At 38.2% G+C, this 18,028-nt stretch overlaps 2 long non-coding RNA genes across 2 annotated transcripts; one reads left to right on the top strand and one right to left on the bottom strand.

Annotated features, from left to right (window-relative positions):
• Positions 1-11,482: 11,482 nt before the first annotated feature.
• Positions 11,483-12,893, bottom strand: LOC130589614 (uncharacterized). The gene is made up of 2 exons (XR_008967163.1): positions 12,479-12,893; positions 11,483-11,755 (listed from the first exon to the last, which is right to left on the bottom strand). It is a non-coding gene; the product is annotated as an uncharacterized LOC130589614 (long non-coding RNA).
• Positions 12,894-16,827: 3,934 nt separating this feature from the next.
• Positions 16,828-17,571, top strand: LOC130589615 (uncharacterized). The gene is made up of 2 exons (XR_008967164.1): positions 16,828-16,896; positions 17,377-17,571. It is a non-coding gene; the product is annotated as an uncharacterized LOC130589615 (long non-coding RNA).
• The last annotated feature ends 457 nt before the right edge of the window (positions 17,572-18,028 follow it).

Below are 18,028 nucleotides of genomic sequence, written 5' to 3'. Positions count from 1 at the left end.
AAAATAATAAGTTGTTGATGATGAATGGTTGTTCCAGTAGTTCGATATGTTATGGAAGATGAGAGAATAACGGCGGAAGTTTTTAAGGTTTGTAGCTTATGACCATGCAATAGTGCGATTAGATTTTTTTTTTTATTCAATTAGTAGCACAATTGTATAATATAGTAAGTGGCGATGTCTATTGATATCACAATTGTATAATATAGTAACTGAATGGGGATTTATCTAAGTTCATTTGCCATTTATAATAGTATCATACTTATTTAAATAGCAGCTAAATATGACTCTAAATATTAGCTAAACATTCAATCTTTAGGCTTCAAGAAACAACCTCATTCAGCCAGTGAAAAAGTTTATAAACTAAAACAACGATGACATTAAAATGTCCCTTAGTACCTGATCCCACGACCTTTAGGTCGTTATGAAATAAGTCTTAAGTCTTTTCCACATAGAGTCCCTCTATCAGAATAATACACAGACGTTTGATTCATATAGAGTCTTAAGCCTTATTCATATAGAGTCCCTCTATCAGAATAATAAAGTACAATGGGTGTATCTTTGCATCTGTTCATAATCAGCTTTGCACTTCAGTTTTTCTTGTTTGAAATTAAGTACATAAAACTTGGATCCAATTTGTTGAACTTAAAATTAATTTACAATGGTGTGCAGATCATTTATGTGGAGTGGACAAGCATTCACTCATAAGCCAGGAGCAGTGGCATGGGAAGACTTGTGTTGGAGTAAAAGTTGTGGAGGATGGGGATTTAGAAATGTAGAATTGTGGAATGTAGCTTGCTTGGGAAAGTATGTGTGGGCTATTGCTTCTAAGCAGGATAATGTAAGGATAAATGGGTGCATTCAGTTTATATTAAAGGGGGAAATTGGTGGAGTTACACACCCAAATTAGGAGGGAGTTGGTATTGGACTAGAATTTGTCAGATAAAGGAACAATTAAAAGCTTATTTCACTGAAAATGAGCTTAGTTCCCTGTCTAAATACTCAATACAAGTTGTGTATGACAAGCTCAGAGGTGAAAAAGTAAGACTGCACTAGGATAGATTGGTTTGGAATAGACTTGCTATTCCTAAACACAAACTCATCATTTTGTTAGCTATTCAAGAGAAACTACAAACAACAGCAAAACTTGCAAAAATAGGTGTGAGTCCTAATGATTTGTGTATGATATACCAGGGATGCACTGAAACACATGAGCATCTGTTTTTTGAGTGTTCATATAGCAAAAAATGTCTGACTGAGATTAAGGTGTGGCTGAATATCACTGTAAGAACTGAAGAATTACAGGATATCATCAGGTGGGTGAGGAATAGCACGAAAACCAAGTTCCAGAAGCAGGTGTTGTTTGCAGGAATAGTTGCTTTGGTGTATCATGTATGGCAAGGAAGGAACAAGTGCTAATTGGTCTCAATGCAGTCCAAGCATCAGATTTACAGTGAGACAGATTCAAGAATTGGTTAAAATGAGAATAGGGACTGTATTGCCACAAAATCTAGGTAGAAGAGATTACACCTGGTTTATTGCCTTGTAAGTGGAGAATTAATGTAAGTAGTTGTTTACCTCCTTTGCCTAGCTATGGTCCAACCTAGTTGGTTTGTAGCTTGCATTGGATGGTTAGGATGTATTGAAGTTTATGTGGAATCAAATTTTAATTACTTATCAAAAAAAAAATTTACGATAATCTATCGTAAAATAAGAATATATTTAGAGTTAAAAAGTCCAAAATTTATCTTACACCTACACATATTTGTCAATGCCCAAGATTCGGGCCTGGGTTAACAGCGAAAGCAAGTAAAGTAGTAAGCGGAGTATCAGCACATTGTTCATCTTGCAATTAAAAATATTTGTATAAATGAAAACCATGCAATATATTTACCCTTTAAAGAAAATACTATGCTACTACTCTAAATATTGTGAGACTAGAAAAAAATTCATGTTACTACTTCCAATCTCCAAATCCATTATAGTTTATTCATTACTTGACGTTCATGTTCTAAACCTTCTATCTGCAAATCCAAACGTTCATGTTCTAAATATTCAATCTACAAACTCCAAATCCATATGATGTAATTCAATAACCTAATGTCTAATATTAATATTAAGAAATAAGATCACATATATTAGAAATGCTAACGAGTAGTCAATGAATTATATAGTTAGTAATGTCCTTACATGTTTGGAAAAAAAAAGGATAATAAAATGAAGAATAGTTAGAGATTTGCGTACAAGAAGTAACAAAGTATCAAAAATCTAAATTTTATTATAAATATGTTAGTAAGAATTTAAGCTTCTGGATTAGAAACAAATTACTTAGTGTATAAACTATAATTACTTAGTGTATCCAATCCTGAAAACGTTTGATTGGTAACCAAAACCTGGATTACAATTTGCAAATAATGATTGTATAAACTATAATTACTTAGTGTATCCACTTATTAGCATGGTGAATATCCCGCTCACTTGGTTACAATAGCAGCAACGAAAGCACGTCGCTGGCTACTAGGTCGCGAGTTTGAATCAAATGCTTGCCACTAGGCCGCATTTTCCCCCTCATTAAAATGATTATTTTTGTATCGTGAAGAAATAATAAATTTGTTATTACAATTAAAAAGTTTGAAGTCCATTATATGATAGTTAAAATTGAAAGTATAATAGATTATATAAATAAAAAAATCCAATTATAAGTATATTAATAATACTAAGCAAAAGTTAAATAATTATAATCTTAGACGGATGAAGACTAACTAATTTACTATCCCATATATTTGAACCGAGAGTGAGACTTTTAAAATGAATAGTACATAATTACGATCTTAATTCAAACATATTAAGCGATCACTCTCGAGTATGATGTATTGGGGTAATACTAATTCAATTGACAATTACATAGTCCGTATCTTTGTTCAAAAGGTCGTATTTATTCAATTAATCAACGACACCAATAGTTCCCTTAACGTATCATTAACTAATCTCCGATAAGGAGACTTTTAAATTAAATAGTACATAGTTACGATCTTATTTCAAACATATTAAAAGATCACTCTCGAATACAATCTCCTTAACAGGGTGATACTAATTTAATTTACGATTACATTGTTCCAATATTATTTCAAAAGGTCGTTTGTATTTAATTGATCAATGACACCGATAGAATCACTAACTAATCTCCGATAGGCAGACTTTTATTAAATACTTCCTCCGTTTCGAAATAAGTGCAACACTTCTTGTTTTCACGTTTGCCAATGTATTATTTTAACCATTAATATCTTCAATTATCAATAAGTAAAAATTATAAAAAGTTGATATTAAAAAAATTCACATTCAGACGAATATAACAAGATCCCACATGACTATGTTTTTACTAAAATGTAAATCACCAAAGCTAATTAAAGTTTAAACTGTGAATAGTAAATACTATGCAAATGTTGCACTTATTTAGAAACAGAGGAAGTAGTACATAATTACGATCTTATTTCAAATATATTAAGAGATCATTCTCGAATGTAATGTATTCCTTAATGGGGTGATACTAATTCAATTTACGATTACATTGTTCCAATCTTAGTTCAAAGGTCGTATATATTCAATTGATCAACGACACTGATAGAACCCTTAACGTATCACTAACTAATCTTCAATAGGGAGAATTTTAAATTAAATAGTACATAATTATGATCTTATTTCAAACATATTAAAGATCACTCACGAATATAATGTATTCCTTAATGGGGTGATACTAATTCTATTTATGATTACATAGTTCCAATCTTAGTTCAAAAGGTTGTATGTATTCAATTGATCAATGATACTGATAGACCCCTTAACGTATTACTAACTAATCTTCGATAGGGAGACTTTTAAATGAAATAGTAAATATTTACGATCTTATTTCAAACATATTAACCGATCACTATCGAGTATCATATATTCATTAATGGGATGAGACTAATTCAGTTGACGATTACGTAGTTCCTATATTAGTTCAAAAGGTCGTATCTATTCAATTCATCAACGACACTGATAGCCCCCTTAACGTATCACTAACGGTAGTTGATGAATTGTGTGTTAATTACATGTTAGTAGATGATGTGTGTTAATTTATTGAACCTATTAGTGATTTTATAATACACTTTATCTTTTTATTAGTAACATATTAATTTTAGAATACACATTATTTTTAATTAGTTATGTACCAATTTTGTTAGTAACATTGTACTTTTCCAATCATTAACGGTTGAACTTAGCTTGAAATAAATTCACAATTCGTTGTGGGGAAAATAAAAATATATTAAGAGTTAAAAAGTCAAAAAGTTTGTCCAAAAATTCGGGGGCGAGACTGATTAAGTTTGTAAGGAGGGCAAGATCATTGAATTCAATAAATGTAGTACTATTATTTTCTTTTATATTTTTATACAATTAGTTAAATCTAATAAATATGATCAAATAGTTTTTGTTCGTCTTCACATAATTAATAGTCGTATACAATTAAAAATAATAAGAGTGATCAAGCTCCGATCTAACGAGTTTCTTAGGAAGGGTAAACTAATTAAATTAAATATTATAGTTTTCGTTCATATTCGTATAGAATCAAACAATAACAATATTAATTTTACTCAACAAGAGTCATTAATCTCGGATAAAACGAGATAATTATTTTAGCAAGACAAATTATGTTCAATTTTATAGTTCTTGTTCATATTTATGTACAATAAGTACGTAAATAGTTTTATTGACATTGAAGAAAGAGTGATCAATCTCCGATCTAAATACTATTTTAGGAGAGCGAGACTTATTAAGTTGCATGAATTCAATCTCACTAGGGAAAAAAAAGGAAGGGCTGCGTTGGAAGGGCTGCGTTTTTAAAGAAAACCGCAACAGCCCTATAAACCATAAAGGGCTGCGTTTTTTAAAAAACACAACCCTTTATGGCTTATAGGGCTGCGTTTTTTAAAAAAACGCAGCCCTTTATGGGCTTTTTTTTAAAAAAAAATTGAAATGAATTTCTAACCTAAAAATACGGATCTTCCTTCTTGTGGACTTCATTTTCATTCCCTTACTTCTCACGTCCTTTACTCAATCTCACGTTCTCCCTCTTCTCTCTCTTCTCTCTCACCACCCTCCCTTCTCTCAACACCACGCCGCAGCCCAGCCCAGCCCTTCACTTAGCTTCGCCGACTTTTTTCTAACCCTAAGATTGATTCTCGTCGCTTGATTTCAGTTTGTTCGCCGACTTTTTTCTAACCCTAACACCTTCTCTGTCTCACTCCACCACTGTTGTAGCCTCACAATCAAGGGCTACCAAGATGACACGTGGCTTCATCCTAGCCTTACATGTGGCGCAAGCTTATGAAGGTAAAGTACATGGGTCAGAGGATTATGTGGGCTGCAGTACACTTTTCTGAGGAAAAAGATGTACTAAAACCACTCTTATGGGTGGGTCCCTTTTTTGCAGGTTGCTAGTCGGAGCTCAGTATCGGGATTCGAGTCCAATCATTGTTGCACAAGTCTCCAAATTAAGAACCTGAAGTTGGGAGTTGTTGTATTAAATTACTAGTTTCATACTACGTAACATTTGGCGCCGTTTGTGGGGAGACGCAACAATGACATATTGTCACTCATCAAACATTGCTAGGAATAGAAGTTTCAGAATTCAAGTAGAGGATACAGTGGATGACGAGAGGCCACCCCGAGGACGGGACATGCACCATGTTGTCGTTCATCTCGAGGGAAGATGTGGGACCCCTGTCATCCAGGAGAATCTTGATCGTCCAGTGACAGCTGGTCATCTGTAGACTGTCTTAAATGACTTCTAGACCAGGATGGCCGCTGTTATGGAAGAGCAAATTAAGAACAACATGATGTTCTTTCAGATAAGCCCGGGAAGAGAGACTGTTGAGCTGCTCAAGGGAAAGTCTCAAGAAGGTCGTCCAGGGACCAGCCGGCCACCACGGCCAGAGTTATCCAGGCCACCTTCTAAGGGAAAGCAGCCAGCTGTCAGTGAGCCAAGGAGGAAGATGGACTGGAAGCTGGTAGTCCGTCCAGGAGATAACATTCCCCCCACTGGTCACATAATGAAGACAAATGCTAGGGAGTATCTAGAGGCCAAGAGGGCTGCTGCGTTTCAACTTTCAGCCTCAGGTTCTACTCCTTACATGAAGGATCCTTCTTTGAGAGTTCCATCTAAGACAGCAGGAAGAAGTCATGGACCTTCGGCTATTCAGCCAAGGCAAGAAAAAACAGTGGTGCAACCTATGGTATACAGGTGTCAGGCCATCGCCAATATCTCTTTAAACCCAATACTAAAGGAGTACCGTTGGGAGCACATACCCACTGAGGGTCAGGCTGGGGAACTCCAGATTAATTGGCCGACTCCCATTTCGGTCAGAATCATGGAGTCTCCTCCTTTCCCAAAGGTTAAGCTCCCGACGATCGAGCCTTTTGATGGTACAACAGATCCAAACGATCATTTGTCAGCCGACAAACACCAGATGTACGTCCAAGGTGTTCATGACGCTACATGGTGTAAGAACTTTCCGGCCACATTGAAGGGAGTGGCACAAAAGTGGTTCAACGATTTACCTCCTAACTCGGTGAACAATTTCACTGAGCTTAATATCTTATTTACCAGCCATTTTCTGGCAAACCGTCAAGAATAGAAGACAAGCATGCATTTAAGAAAGGTAGTTCAAGGGCCTAAAGAAGCCCTAAGGAGTTATGTGAAGCGGTTCAACTTGAAAGCACTGCAGATTCAGGATTTGAATGCTGGAGTAGCGTTTAACGCTTTCATCCGAGGTCTAAGACCTGGCAGCTTTAAGTTTGATTTAGTGAAGAAGAAGATAACAACCTTAACAGAGGCTCTTAAAGAGGCCGAAGCTTTTATCCATGCCACAGAGGTTTGTGCAGAAGCAAAACAGCCACAGGCGAAGAAAATTGAAGAGGATATTCAGCCAAAATAGAGTCTTCCCAAGAAAGCTGAAACTTGGGCTATGACTTCAATGACTACCTCGTCCAAGAGGAGCACGAGATCTGAACCGGCACCCTCAGCTGAGCCCATAGAGTTCAACAAAGATCAGTCTTCCATTCTCATGGAAATCAAAGATCAACATGAGTTGAAGGTGCTGCAGAGATAAAGACACCCTACAGGAATAGGGATAAAAGTAAGTACTGTCATTTCCACAAAGATTGTGGTCATGAGACGAATGAGTGCAAGCATCTCAAGAGAGCTTTGGAGGATTTGGCCCGAAAGGGAAAAATGAACTCTTATCTACCCTCGTCAGGAAGGAAATTCCAGAAAAAAGATAATCGTCAGGGAAGAAGGAAAGATGAGGAAAGTACTGATGAAGACGTGGTAATGATAATTTCTGGGGGATTCGCAGCCGGAGGTCCTACAACTCGCGGCCACAAAAATTATCCAAGGGAACTCAGCCAGGTGATGCTCACCAATCAGGGTGAGGCTGATCCTTTCCACAAGATAGTGGTCAGTGAACAGGATCGAGGAAAGATAAGAACCCCTCATGACGACCCGCTGGTGGTAGAGATGAAGATTGCTAATCTCAGGGTAAGACGGATCCTGATTGATAAAGGAAGTTCTACCGACATCATCAGTGCGGATTGTCTTTCAAGATTAAAGTTTGATGAAAATGATTTGGTTCATGTTAATCACCCTATCATTGGCTTCGTCGGAGGGGTAATTCATCCTATGGGGACGGTTACCCTACCCGCCAGAGTTGGAGACAAAGAAGCTGCGAGAACGCTTTTTGTGAAGTTCCTGGTAGTACGAGATCTGACAGCTTACAATGTCATTCTCGGACGAGCTACCTTAAATCATATCAAAGCTGTCATTGTGACTCATTTGATGCTCATGAAATTTGAGTGTGATAATGGGAAAATTGGGTCGTTGTATGGAGACCAACAGACAGCAAGAGAATGCTATCTTACTACTTTGAGACCATCATCATGGAAGGAGAGATCAGAGCGGCCAACGGCCATGGAGGTTGAGTCGGCCGAGAAACTGAAAGGCCATATAAGTGAGTTGAAGCATGAGGTAGAGAAGGGATAGGCAAAGCCCCTCCAAGAGGGCAAGCCGTCCATGCTCTTACATAGCAAGAAAAGGAGATGCTTAATTATCAAAGAAGAGAAGAATTGATCCGATGAAGTTATGCCTATCATGAGCTTAGGACTAGAACGTCTAGAGCCAGTAGAGAGCCCAGTGGAAATCTATTTAAACCCAGAGCGTCCGGAGAGGACATTGAAGATTGGATCCGTCCTAAGTTCTGAAACCAAGGACGCCTTGGTTGTGTTGCTGAAAGAATTTGAAGATGTTTTTGCTTATACTGTGGAAGAAATGCCGGGAATAGATCCCGAAGTTGCAGTGCATAAGTTGAACATTGAGCCGGGGCAGAAGCCAGTCTGGCAAAAGAAAAGGCATTTGGGGCCGGCCAGAAACCAAGCAGTTGACCTTGAGGTCCAAAAGCTGCTTAAATCTAAATTCATCCGCGAAACCTATTACCCGGATTAGGTGGCCAATGTGGTCATGGTTCCCAAGCCGAATGGTACTTGGAGGATGTGTGTTGATTACACAGACTTGAACAAGGCTTGTCCTAAGGACAGCTTCCCACTGCCTAAGATTGACCGGCTGGTTGACTCCATAGCAGGGCATGCACTGCTTAGTTTCATGGACGCCTATTCCGGCTTTCACCAAATTCCTACGTGGCCGGATGATCAGGATAAGACCTCTTTCATTACTGGAAAAGGACTATATGGATGGCTCCGGATGCCATTCGGCCTGAGGAATGCGTCGGCCACCTTTCAGAGGCTCATCAACACTGTCTTTCAGCCGCAGCTAGGGAAAAATATGGAGGCTTATATTGATGATATGATCGTCAAAAGCCGAGAGAAAAAGGATCACTTGGAAGATTTAAGAGAAACCTTCATCATCTTGAGAAAGTGTAATCTTTTCTTAGCGCCTCGCAATGAAAAAAGTAGAAATGTATACATGTATCTTGGCTCTCTGTCAAGCAAAATTCATATAATACAACTCTACTTCTCTCCTATGACTGTCTCTCTGTTTGATTTATTTGCTTTAGTTAAAAATGCATACTATCGTCCAAGCTAACTAATAAAACAGAGTAGCAAGTAAAACCACCTTCTATTAGGAGATCGGCCAACATGGTATCCTTCTTATAAGGATAAGTACATGGAATCGGCCAGCAGTTTACTTAAAGAGTTAAACATCTCCTAAACAAGGTCGGCTGGAATTAGGACGCCTTAGTAAAGGTATCCTACTTTCCGTCCAAAAGCCATACTTAGAAAAAACAACGTACCTTAGTAAAGGAACAAGTTATTTCACAATTTAACGAAGATGGACGGGTTATAATAACCTTCCTAAAAGGTCCAAGTTATTAAGCAAATTATGGTCTTTCTCCTTCTTTAAACAAAAAAGGTCACTAAGACCTCTTCGTCCAAGAAGGGGGGCATATGGAGACCTAATTTATTGCAAAATAACTAAGTCTTTGTTCAATGACGAATGATAGCCAAAATTCAGGCCGAACAAGTTATTAACTTAACATTTTTTAAAAACTTATAAGTTTTAAACTTAGGCATCTGATAAACGTCTTGAAATATGTTTTGAAATATTCGGCCAATGAGAGCCATTGGATCAGATAAAATGTGTTGGACGAGTTGTTTTCGTACTTGGCATAAATGATTGATCAAAAACAAGGTGTCCATTGCATAAAAGTATGAAGCTTTAAAGATTAAAAAAACAAAGACAACTCTTTCATAACTAATAAAAAGGATTACAAACTATTCTAAAAGGTACAAAAAACTACAAGTACAAGTGGCCTGCGGCCAAGATGGAGAATGGGAAAAGTTAGGCTTCTGGAGGAGTGTTGTTCTCTTCGTCCTGGGCCTGAACTTCTTCTTCCTCTTCATCTTCTGAAGACTCCTGGAAGACGGGGGGTTCCTCCCCTTTGATGTTAGCTTTGTGCAGATTTTCTTGAAACTCCAGCCGGCGAACATACCTAGGGATGTCCTCCTCTTCGGCCAGCATTTCAAAGGCCTGCACGGCCCAGGTTTTCGAAGTCTCAATCACTTCGTTCATAGCCTCCTTGGCCGCCTCCTCGGTAGCTGAAAGCTTCATCTTCAGCACATGGTTCTTCCCTCGGAGATAGCGGTTCTCTCTTATGAGTTCCGCCGCGGCCAGCAAGGCCACATTCCTCTCATCTTGGAGAGCATCCTTCTCATCCAAGAGACTGGTCAGTCGGAGGAGATAATTTTTGATTTGGGCCTCCGTCTCGGCTGACCGCTTTTCCCAGGCCACCTTCGACTGCTGATGCAGTAGCTCCTGCTCGGCCATGGAAAACTGGGCATGGTTGGCAGCTTTGGTAACGTCAGTGACAAGTTTTTTGTTCACTTTGCTCAGCTGCCTTGCCCAATCTTCAGTAATAAAGCTGCGAGCAAAGAGCTGTCAAATGGAAGACGAAAAGTGTTAGGAAGGTTGCAAAATTGAAAAAATATATCTAAGTATAGAATTCAAACGTCCAAGAAAAAGAAAAAATTTACCTCTGACCAGTTGAGACATGTAGCCAACATGTCCTGATGAGGCTCCCCTCAAACCCTTGATGTAAGGTTTAGGGAAGCATTTGAAAAGCTCCTGTTGTCTCCACCTCCTCATCATATGTGACTTTGGTGGTCAAATTATCTTTGTGGTTGGTCCACCAAATATCAGCATCTTCGAGGAGATGGTAAGCAGCAGAGTCAACTCTCATTTCTTCGGGACCTGGAGGTGACAAAGATCTTGTCAAACTCCCTGATCCAATTCTCCATCTTCACTGGATCACCTTTTCCATCATACTTGGGCGGCTTCTTCTCATCAATTGCTTTATGAACAGCAGCAATCTCTGTCATAGCTACTTTGCTTGTACTAGTAGCAGCTCGTGCTTCAGCGAGCGACTGAACAGCCTCGCTCATAGCCTTATTAGACTCAGCCATTTGGCGCATGAAAACGCTCATTCTTGATGGCTTGGTCCTTTGACGTCTATGCATCTTCTCAGCACTACACATGGTAAGAGAACATAGCTCGATATTGGGATAATGTAACACTTTTATTGACTTTAATATAAATAAGCAAATAGCACAACATATACACTTCCCGTGTATAGCCCATCACACTACCTCAACACGGCTTGTCAATATTTTATTTATTTTCCTATAATCTTTATTTTAACCCAGTCATTTATAAACCTAGGCTCTGATACCAACTATAACACCCCTGAATTTCGAGTTGCTAATTAAATTAAATAATATCAAAATTCTACAGAAAATTCGGCAGAGCTCCGTCTGAAATATGGACTGCCTAAAATTCAATTTAGGACTCGCGACCAAATTATAAACCTGTATGAATAATCTAGCAAACCAAGTTCTCCAAAATCCTTATCCAGCTCAAAAATTAATACATCCATGCATAAGTACCCGAAATCCAAAAGTGTTATTCCACGGTTATTGCAGGAACAACCGTTAAGGATAACTACCTAACTAAATTAATGTTAAAGCAACAACTAAATTAAAGTATTACAATCCAAACGTGTAAAGGTTTAAGTAAATTAATATTTACAACCTTAAGTTCCAAAATGATGATATATATGTATATATAGTGCAGCGGAATTAGAACTACTATATTTCAACTAAGTTAGTGGAACGTTGCTCTCAGCCCACACCCCACTTGCAAATCTTCATGTACCTGCATATATCAGGCATGTAGTATCAGCCAAACTGGCTGAGCAAGTTTTCATATTAAGAAGCCAAACATATATGCTGGTAGGATATAACAAACATATCCTACAACCCATTTACTTTCAAAACATAATACTAAATACAACTTTATAAAACCCATTTTCCTTTCTTTGTATTTCTTTCCAAAACGTATACATTCTTTCTTTTTCTTTTTGAACCCAATTCTTTTCTTTCCTGTTTTTCTTTCACAAAATATATTAAAAGTCTCAAAGTTATAAATCTTGAGAATGGAACAACTTTTATTTCCATTGGGATAGCTAGGCCCTCCGGATAAAACTAAGACAAAGATCCCTAGTGTGCACACCCTACAAACGGCCAAACCGTAGCAGAAGATCAGAGTCCGAGGTACTGATCAACGTACCCCCACAAACTATTCTATAAAATCGAGCCAAACCCGACAAAGTTCCATTCTTTGAGATGCCACACAGGCAATCCCCACAACTTTAAAAACACAAAACTATTTCATATAATCTTTCCATAAACTTTCCTTTAACTTTCTATTTGTGGTTCGGAAACCAACATCTTTATCTTTGGAGGAACATCCTCCCTTACCAACCAAACTTTCTATTAATGGAGGAACATCCTCCTTTTCAAACCCTTTCAACCAAAATGAGATACATACCTCTTCAAAACTCTTTCTAACTACAAAAGTTTTAGTAAGAAATCTTACCTTTTGAAATACAGCAAATCAACTATGTCAAGCAGTCAATACGGCTCCTCAATGAAACCGGAATCCACTACTATGGAAGATTACTGGTGAAGAAAACTTGTGAAATCGACCGTTAAAACGCACCCCAAATCTCAAACGCACCGAAATCCGACTTGTTTTTTGTTGAACCTATTTCTCATGATGCCGCTTGCCGCTAGATAGAGATTGTTGTGTTGTAGTTGAGGCGCCGGAAAGATAGAGAGGTTGAAGGTGGTAGTGTTCTTTGTGTGATGAAGATTGTGAGAGTTTGATGGAGAGGATGAAGATGTGAAGAGGATGAAGATGGAAGTAACGTTATCAACGTAAGTTTCCTTTCTTTTCTTTTCTTATTCTTTTATTTTCCCCCTTTCCTTTTTAACATGAATATTACTCTTTTCCTTTTTCCAAATAACTATATAAATGTATAACCTTTCTTTTTTAATACTTAAACTCTTCACTAAACTTAACCCACTAAATTCATAAACATTTATACTTTTATATAGATATATTTTTTAAAATAATTCCTACATAAAAATATTAAATATGAAATGATTAAAAGAAATAATTTATTTTCAGTATAATAAATATTAATTATATTCCCAAAAACTGGGGTGTTACAGGTCTGGAGAGCCTCGAACATCGGATTCCACCTGGAAGATTTCAAGAGAAGGATTTGGGTTTGCAGGACTTCTCGCTCTGGACTTCTCGCTCTCCATTAGCGGGAATCCGTCTAGTTGATTCCTCCATTTCCGAGCTGGAGGCCGGGAGGTTAACTCCTCGTCTGATACGAGCCGTTTGCTTGACGCGCGCCAGATTACCCTGCACAGGTAAAGACTGGGTCGTCTGACTTTGCCGTCTATGACTAAAGAAAAAGAATGCATGTCCGGCCGAGATAGGTCCAACTCTAGAAGATGCCGAGGAAGACAGGCCCTCTGTTCTAGGGTTAGTACCAACCCTTGAGCGGCCGGGATTGTACGATGAAGATGACGAATCCATTTTCTTAAAATATGCGTGAAAATACAAGGAAAATAAATGAGGAAAAACCTGTAGAGAAAGTTCGGACGAATGTCAAGGACGAATTGAAACCTAGGACGAGCGGAAGAGCAGTTTGCAAGAGCTTGGACGGGAGTAATTTCTCTCTCTAGAAAAGCTCGGTAAAAATTGCGGAGTCTCTCTCTCTAGAAAATTTCTCAAAGATGTTGAAATGATTTTAGAAACGACAAAGTCACATATTTATAGAGGGGTGAAAGTGACCCCCTCATCCGGTAAAAGTAATCGTTGCTCTTGAAGGTTGACCTGTGGAGACCGGCAAAATGGTGCCTCTTTTTTGAAAAAGATAAGGGCAGTTCTAGGTCGGTTAAAAGAGGAAATCAACCGTCTTGGCGCCTAAATGGTAACTTCCTCTTTTAAGGGGCAAATGTTGTAGCCTCAAAATCAAGGGCTACCAAGGTGACACATGGCTTCATCCTAGCCTTACATGTGGCGCAAGCTTATGAAGGTAAAGTACATGGGTCAGAGGATTATGTGGGCTGCAGTACACTTTTATGAGGAAAAAGATGTACTAAAACCACTCTTATGGCCCAAACCTGTACTTAGGCCCAGCTAAAGCAACTTATATCCCTACATAAAGGTAAGGTGTACTGACCAATCAACACCTGCCACATGTAACCATTTTATTGCTTTGCCAATCAGATGCTCTCAAATTAGGGTGACATCAAGGTACAGCAGTCATTTCAAACAGTATAAATAGCCCTTGAAATCAGGGGAAAGGTACGTTTTTCAGAGCATAGTACTGTTATTCTGCCATAAATTCTCTCTCTCTCTACTTTCTCTCTCTAAAAGTTCCTTCATATCCCTGATATCTGACTTAAGCATCGGAGGGGGAAATACCACCCAAACCTCCAGGGTGGGTCCCTTTTTTGCAGGTTGCTAGTCGGAACTCAGTATCGGGATTCGAGTCCAATCATTGTTGCACAAGTCTCCAAATTAAGAACCTGAAGTTGGGAGTTGATGTACTAAATTACTAGTTTCATACTACGTAACAACCACTCTCAACGCCGTTCTTCTTCATCAACAACACTCCTGCCATCTCCGTTCGTCTTCTCCGGGTCGAACTCCGGCCATCTTTTTCGTCGTCGAACTCCGGCAACGACAACAACAAGGATAGAATTTTTCGATTTATTTTTTCAGATCTAGGTTTGAGTTTGAGTTTTGTTTAATTTTCATTTTCGTTTTTGTTCCTTTTTTTTCATTTTCTGTCATTCTGAATTTGTGTGTTTGTAATTTTTGAGTTTAATTTTTATTTTGGTTTGAGTATTATGTATTTCTGTGAATTTGTGTGTTTGATTTGTTTTTTCATTTTCGATCCTTTTTTTTTCATTTTCTGTCCTTTTTTTCCATTTTGGTTCATTTTCGTTATTTTATTCATTATTAGATCTATAAATTTCGACTGTTAAAAAATGTCAAAAAAATAGTCATTCAGATTATAAAACCGGAAGTGATTAATTTGGCCTTAATTATACAATCAGAAACATGCTGCATAAGGTCACGTTCAATTAATTGTTATGACCATTACTGATGAATGTATAAATTATCACAACCCTAAGAGGCTAATGATGGATTAATGAGTGAAAAAAAAAATTATTATTTTTTTATGAGTCGAAAGGGCTGCGTTTTTTGTGGCAAAACCGCAGCCCTTTGTAAAAAGAAGGGCTGTGTTTTAGGCCCAAAAACGCAGCCCTTCATTGTGAAGGGCTGCTATGGAAAGGGTTGCTGTCAGAATACGCAACCCTAAGGGCCTTTTTTAGCGCAGCCCTTCATGTGTTTTTCCACTAGTGTAATAGCCCTGTTTTTAAGAGCGTTTATTTAAACGTTAAATATATTAATTAAGTTAATTATGTTCCGAAAATTCTTATTTTATTTGATTTGTGGAGTATTATTTTTCTTTGTCTTGTTGTAATATATTTATTTGTTTAATTTTATGAGATTATTATTATTATTTTATATTTTGTGTTACGTGTGCGATTAGTTGAACGGTATTTGGTTAGAGAGGAAATTATATTTGATTTCTCGTTTTATAACATCTTCCTACTAATTTAGGAAACCCGATTTCTACACTATTGTCGGTTTACTTGATAAGCCAAAAACCCAACCCATCTTCTCAATTCTTCCTCGCAAAACACCAGAACCACAAACCCCAAAATTGAAACCCCAAAACCCCGTGAAACCCGACGAAACCCGACTCCTCTTTCTCATCTGTTCGTTGCCTTCACGCCGGAGCCCAAGCTTGCCGGAGTTTCCCTCACCTCCTTTGCTGCTCGTCGGAGCCTCGCCGCCTGCTGTGCTACAGTTCTCTCTTTTCTCTCTCTCTCTTTCGTGTCGTGCTCGGTGCTCCACCGACGAACAGACCATCGGACTTGTGCCGTTGTCGTCGCGCTGCTGCTGTCCTACCTCGCCGGTTCACTTAGCCCTCGTCGGATTTCCTCTCCACTGCGTCGTTGTCTCTGCCGTTTCAACTCGTTGCAGCTTTGTGTAGTGCTCGTGTTCTTCCTCTCTGGCCTCTGTTTGACGTCGCCGTTGTTGTGGTTATTGTTGTTGTTTATTTGGTGGTGTTGTTCGTGGCCAGTGGTGTTGCGCACCGCTACTGCCGTGCCTTGCAACCTCGCCGGAGCTTCGAGCTCTCTTGCCATGCGTGTCGTCCTTGCTCCAAATGAGCAGAGGTAAAACCTAGTACCTATCCATTCCAATTTCTGATTTCTTTTTAAAATTCAGAAATACCAAGCCCATGTTTATCCTTTAATACTTGATTATGTTTTGTGCTTGTGGTGGTTGATGTTATGGTGGTATTACTATTATATTATCGTTAGTGGTGGTGATGCTTTGTTGTTGCTGCTGCATAGTTGTTATTGCGTTGTTGTCCTGTTCCTTTGTCTCCTTCGCTCATGGGCTGCTATGGTGCAGTTTTACACTACTGAAACGCATCTTGTGGTGATGTTGCTACTGTCGTTTTATTGGTTGTTGTTCTTATGATCCTTCCTATTATGTTGTTGTTGTTGGTAGTGAGTTGTTGTTATTATTAGAGTTATCATACTTTAATGAGGTTACAAAATCATTTTGTTATTCATGAGGATTGGTAATTGGATTGGTGGAGTATGAGTTGTTAATGCTAATTATTTGATTATTGAGTTAGTTTAGAGGATTTAGTAATTAGTGATTGGAATTATGGTTGTGAAGGATTTTCAATTAGTTGTGATTATGATTTCTAGTTTAGATTAGTTATTGATTATTGTTTATTTTGAGGTTAATGTTGGAGGATTGTTATGGAATTCAAGAGAGTTGATGGAGTTGTGAAATTCTTAAAGTCTTTTTATGTCGGAGCTACATAATGGATCGCGTATGAGGTAACTTTTATGTTCAGTAAAATGTATTACTTATGCCCATGTGTGTGAATCTCTTTGTTATGTTTTCGTAAATAACTTCGTACTATGGCCATAGATATGAATGTGATGATGAAATGTCATTGTTTGATTATGAATACGCAACTGTTTTGCTGGCTTAGTTTATGAACTGAAGATAGAAAAGTGGGCAAGGTATGGGTGGAGGATGGTTACTTTTTGACCTGATACGGTCGGCTACGTTCCATAACGAACCTTGGGGGTAGTATTGCTGGACTCCATAACGAACCTTGGAGGCAGTGTTTGTCTTTTGTCCAAAGCCTGTACTTACCACTGATTGTTTAAGAGAGTGAGCTATGCCAGCGTTGTAACGAAATGAAAATGATTTGAGAAATAAAATGTTTATGACGGGCTGAAGTAAAGGTTACGAGTTTTCCACTCATTTTGGAATTTTGTTTGTTTTGTATTTCTCCCCTTAATTTGCAGGTTTGATATTCAGAGCTCGGAATTCGAAGTGGAGCAAGATCAAGGTTTCATAGTGGCTTAAGGATTAAGCTTGTATTTTAGATAGTTGGTTTTTAGTATTTCGTTGTATAATATTTGGGAATTTTTGTTCAATTATTGGTGTATTTAAGGTTGTTTTTCCGCTGCAGTTTTATTAATTAAGAGTTAATTGTTGTTTATGGTTATTGAGTGTATTTCGCTAGCAGCTCGGAAGAGCGGGCTGTTACAACTAGTGTCTTACAGTTCTCGTTTAAATTAATATATAGTTAGTCGAGACTATTGACTTCACATTGAATGATCACACTAGTGGAAAAATAAGGAAGGGTTGCGGTTAAAACGGCCCTTAGGGCTGCGTTTTTTTGCCAGCAGCCCTTTCTATAGCAGCCCTTCAACATAAAGGAAGGGTTGCGGTTTTCAACCGCAACACTTCAAAATGAAGGGCTGCGGTTTTATTCTTAAATGTAGCCCTTCGTAGCTAGAAGGGTTGCATTTTGGGACTAAAACTGCAGCCGTTCTTCAAGTGAAGGGTTGCTGTTTTAATCCTAAAACGCAGCCCTTTTAGACTAGAAGGGCTGCGATTTATAAAATGCAGCCCTTCACTTGAAGAAGGGTTGTGGTTTTAGTCCTAAAATGC

This window comes from Beta vulgaris, chromosome 8, assembly GCF_026745355.1.
Source record: "Beta vulgaris subsp. vulgaris cultivar EL10 chromosome 8, EL10.2, whole genome shotgun sequence".
Classification (NCBI taxonomy): Eukaryota; Viridiplantae; Streptophyta; class Magnoliopsida; order Caryophyllales; family Amaranthaceae; genus Beta; species Beta vulgaris.
This window is presented reverse-complemented; position numbering and strand designations above follow the sequence as displayed.